A 5713-nucleotide genomic window follows, 5' to 3' on the forward strand; every position below is an offset into this window, starting at 1 on the left:
ATTGTAAAACTAAACTATCTGTTCTTCAGCCCCATCAGACACAAGAAGGAATAAAATTGATTACCTAAGTATACTAGCAGTGCGGATTAGCAGCTTCTCAAATGAGATGACAGAGACAATTTGCTGCCTGAACAGTCACCCAAAACTCTCTATGACATTGGAGCATTATCCTCAGCCTTTTGGACCAATATGTCTGACAGCCATATTTGTGAGGCAGGAACTATTGAGGACTTGCTTACCCTGTCTTGGCAGAGTTTCTTACAAGAAAAAAAGTGTTTTACAAAGAAAGAAAAATAATTTGAATTATTATCCTGATATGTGATTACATACAACCTATGTACCTGAGGTCCTGAAAAGATCAAGGGAAATCTCTGGGACTTCAGATTGAGACAAACCATTATGTATATATTTGATAATACATTTCAGTCATATGAACACATTTTCCATGTTCACAGATGCAGAGAAATTAAATGTACTGAATTTTTAATGGCTTTTTCTTTTTCAAACACAGATGCTGAAAGTGGAACCAGTAGTGTTGACCTGCTAGGAAAGCATATTCTCCTATACTCACCACTACATGTTCCTTTTAATGATATTTATACAGCTACAATCTCAGTTTATAGAATTAAACTACCCAGGTAGTACTTATTTAAATGGAAGTTGTAATATATGCTTTTTTCTCTGACATTTTCTATTATTAAATAAGGCACTTTTCTTACATTTTTACTTCTCTGTTGTGCGCTTTCTTAGATTGTTTAGATGCCAAGATACACATTTTGGAATAAACCATAGTTAATACTGCTAAGACCAAATGACTAAGGCTTTTTGAGTATGATAACCTCGTCATTATGCTTGTTTTTTATAGTTTGATGTTGAATATATAGATCAAATATCAAATATTATTTTGATGAAGGAAACCATTACCACACTAGAAAAACACATGAAATCACTATCAAGAAAAGTAATGAAAGCCAAAAGTGAGCTTAATAGTCAAAAATTGAAAATAATTCTTAGGGGTAAACTGCCTTAAAATTTGTAAAAATATCTTTATTACCACAGGTAATTGTCTTCCCAGACCACATATGTCTACTAACCTAGGTCTGTTCCGAGAAGCTTCTAGACTCTACATAAGCTAATCTAGACCTAAAGTATTTTCAGCCTCTGAGACTTACTGCTGAATAAGCTCATACTTTATAGCTCTTTCTTTACTCTGGCTGGTTTGTTCAACTCAGCTTTTTTGGTTCAAATTTCTCTCCAAGTTACTGATTTAAATTGGCCTCTTTTAACTTATGACTGAATTACTCCACTTGGCCTCAAACTAACTCTAGCAATTTGTTGTAATCTTCAGGCTTCTTCTCATCCCCTGGCTTCAGATGACTCTGTTGACTTGCACTGAACTGCAGGAACTCCCCATGGAATTCATCTGTCCTGCACTGCGCTCACTGACTTCAAACTAATAACCTGAACTGAACTAAACTGTACTGACTGAACTCATCTGCACTCAGCTGAACTGACTGAATCGATATAAGCAGCCATGAATCGAACTGCCACGGCCCTGCCTCTCAACTGATTCCCCACTGACTGCCAGCTGATGACCTAAAGTCCACTCAACTGCACTGTCTTCTCCTCTGAACTCTTCACTGTATTCAACTCTACTCCTTTCTCTATCGTACTCTCTACTCTACTGTACTCTACTCTTCCTGTATTGTCTTCTGTACTCTCTCTCTCTCCTGTCTCAATTCCATGGTATTGCTCTTAAGTAGCTTGTCTTTCCTTACTGTTCTTGTGAGAGTTGAGCTTATCCAATCGCTGACTCATTCTGTCAAACCTTTCTCTCATTTGTCACCCTGCCTGCCTTACAATTATACGTCACTTTCAAACATGAGTGCTTCCTTCTGCAAACTGACATTATCTACATTGTTTGCAAATAAAGTTGTGTACTAGGGCATGTCTGTATTCCATACAAAGGGATTAAAGTTGTGCCGGATTAAATTTCCTCTACAATAATTAAACAAACAGGTTTGCTGAAGTTAAATGTTCTGCTTTTGTATAGTACACTTAATAGTGAAACTGTTTTTTTGTTGTTTGTTATCCTTCATTACTGAAATGATTTGTGTAGTTAAAAAATAAAACAACTTGGAATGGTTTTAGCAATGCCAATTGTTAAAAGACATCTTTAGCAATGAGTGTACTAATGCTGATGTTAATGTTATTGTTGCAGCATCTTTGAGGTTTATCTGAGGCTGTTTTTATGAAGCTCTCTAAGTACTGAAAACATTTTACTTTGGTACTTGATTGTATAACTTAATTTTTATGTTACCACTTTGAAGTTATTTTATATGTTTTAGGAGCTCTATGCTGACTGAGGTTCTGTAATGATTTCTTTTACAAAGGAAGATATGTGTAATAAGGACTTATATAACCACATTGAATGTAAAATACATTTATTACATGTGTTACTTTTGTATTTATATTCTAAAATATTGTTTTAAAATAACATGATTATGACTAGCTATACAGTCTTATGTGAAGACCTACTGTAAAATATTTCCTGTAATTTACCACTAATTTATTTTTCCCCTATCAAATAAATATCAATAAACATCATTATTTAAACTTCACATAATGGTATTTATGGATGTATGTATTCATCTACTACATTGTAATTCTTTTAATTAGTATTTAAATAATTCCACCTTTGTCCTTTCTCCTTTCAACTCTTCCCACTTTTTCTGTCCCCAAGTAATGACCTCTTTTTTTTTACTTCAAATAAAAATATATATGCCTTTATAACCCTAAATACATAAAAAATAAATTTCATTATTTTCTTGAGAGTTAAAATATAGCATTTGTGTATATTTTGCTCTACTTTGATCATCATTACAATAAAATTAAATGGTACAAAAACATTTATAGAAAGAATATTAAAAGTTAAATAATTTAAGAAAGATAGGAATGATTAACTACTGACATCAATGAATGAATAAGTGAATGGATAAATAAAGAAATCAATAATTTTGGTTATTAAAAGGTAGAAGAATGATTAAAAATTCTTTAAAAATAGAAAGAAGGAAGGAATGTTGGAAACCTACTACATAATAAGTTCGGATTGTGTGTAGGAAATGTATAAAATATTAACCCTATTATACTCAGACAAATGTTCAGATTAACAACAAACACCATTTTGTAAAATGTTATTCAAAAATCACATCTACAAAAACACATAACTTTTAAAGATTAGTAAAAGATATATACACATTGTTTACATAGTGAAATCTATATTAAAATATCTTAAGAAAACTCGATTATTGCCCAATATTGAAGACTAAAAACATAGTTTTGGATGTGTTTCAGTCTAAAATAATTTTTAAAAATTCTACTATCAGTTTTCCTGAATTGAGGTAAATATTTTTCAAGTATAAAAATTATGGTACTGTGTCAAAATGTGTTTTCCCAATGAGTTAATAAATTGTAACTGTTTCAGAATTTCTCATGTTTCAGCTCTGTTAATGATATATAAGAACAGGTTTAAATATGACATTTTTCGAGTGTATACAATGTGTTTTTATCATATATACCTGTTATCCTCTCTTCTCCCCTCATACATTGATAACCTTTTCACCAACTAGCTCTTTTCTGCTTCTTGTGTTTTTCCATTTTTATGAACAAATGAACTTCATTAGTTGTTTATAGTAACAAAGTGGGAATTAGTTTACAGAAGCATAAATTTCTTATTGATGAGGGGGTCATTAGGGCTAGAACTTGGAGCATGAAGCATTGCTATGGACAAGAACTGCTCACTGGTCTGACAACTTAGCTTGCTCAGCTTACTTTCTTATGTAACTTAGGACCAACTGCCCTGATCTGGCACCATTCACAGTAGGCTGGGCCATCGTGATTCAATCATTAATTAAAGACTTGTCTTTAGGCTAGATTGATGAAGGAAATTCCTCAACTGAGGTTCCCTTTAACCAGATGACTCTAGTTTGTGCCAAGTTCATTAATTTTTGTGGTTCCTCAGGGAAAAGTATGCTGTGTGAGGCTGTCTCCCTTCCACCACCCTGTAGAGATACGTTACTATTATATTAAGAGCACAACTGCCTTATCAACACCATGATTCAGTATTAGTGCTTGTGGACCAACCAAAATAAATCTACAGTATAGCATCCAGGTTTAAGGTATACTTCGTTTTATTTCTTAAAATGAAGAATATGGCAGAGTTGACTTTAAGGTTCTCAATATTAAAATTGCCACCAGGCAATCATTGTCAATGTTCTTATATTTCTGTCTTCTTGCGACAGCTCAGATTAATCATGAAAGTATGTCAAGGCAACATGCAACAAACAAAGAAATATGTATTTATTCAATGCTGTAAAAACTGGTATTTTCTGTGATCAGCTACAATCTTTCAAGATGAAGGAATCTGTATATGATTGTTTTTACTAAAGTAAGTCAACTTTAATTAAGCAATGCCATTGCTCACTTAGGGTTTGATGCCGCTGCACTGGCTAAGAGAATGATGGTCATGTATATTACTGTAATATCCAATTTGATGTTAAATGATCAGCTTAAGTCTTTAAATCAAGCGAGAGAAAATTTATGCACACCCATGTTTATCTCTACTGTCAGTCATTATCTTGCCCTCTTTATTTTACTGAGTCTGTAAAAGTGACTAATTAATCATGAAATGTGTTTTCCCTAGTTTTCAGGTTAACACTAATGGTCTGCCCTACCTACTTGAATGCAACGGTTATGCTAGAGTTGGAAGTGAATTATGGCATTTTATTAACAGAATGCCATGCATTGAGTCATTCTCTGAGAACAGTGTGGATTCCTTAAAATATATACCAGTGACTAAAATCAATTATTGCTTAGATACACTTGTGTAATGCCTAAGAAATATTACAAGTTTTGTGCTAATGTATGCTGGTTGTCTTCTCAGAATTGACATATTTTTCTCATGGAAGGATGCTGGAGGTTTAGGTGTAGTGCAGTTGATTCTTTCTAATCATTTGACAATAAAGTTGTGGTCACCTTAGACATGTGTCTCTGGCCTTTCCTGTGTTTTCTATCATTTGGCTGTTTATGATGAAAAAGGAAGTGTTCAATTTCATTCTCTGCTAAGTTCGTAGGGTTGAACTAAATGTGAAGTCTTTCACTCTAATTTATTAAGTTTATTTATCAAAAAGGGAAAGGTTTAAGATCTAAAAGTTTAGGTCGAATTTTGTGTTTTGAGATCCTATTGGATTAATAGTGATTTTCTGATTCAGTGCTCTGCAGCCAGTAAAGTTAATTTAGAAAATATTATTAATGCTGGAGATGGACTGAAGACTCAGTGGTTATTAACACTTGCTGGACTCACAGGGGAGCTAGCACTCACATCAGGTGCTTCACCATCACTTCTTTTTCCATCTTCGGAGGACCCAGTGGCCTATTGTGTCCTTTGCAGGCACCAACACACAGGGACATACACAAAGGCACATGAATAAAAATGAATTTAAACAATATGCAAATGGAAAACGCGAAAAAGAAATATAAGCATCAGTAGTACGGTCGGAATAGACATTGATATTTTAATAATTGTTCTATGTTTTATTACTACTGTATATAATCTACCTTGGAACTTCATTTATTTTTGCAGATGCTATTATTTACATGCTAATATTTTATAGAATTTATTCTAGGGCATTGGCAGCAGAAGCAACCTCAGCCC

The sequence above is a fragment of the Acomys minous genome (assembly GCF_964271855.1).
Source record: "Acomys minous genome assembly, chromosome: 11".
Classification (NCBI taxonomy): domain Eukaryota; kingdom Metazoa; phylum Chordata; class Mammalia; order Rodentia; family Muridae; genus Acomys; species Acomys minous.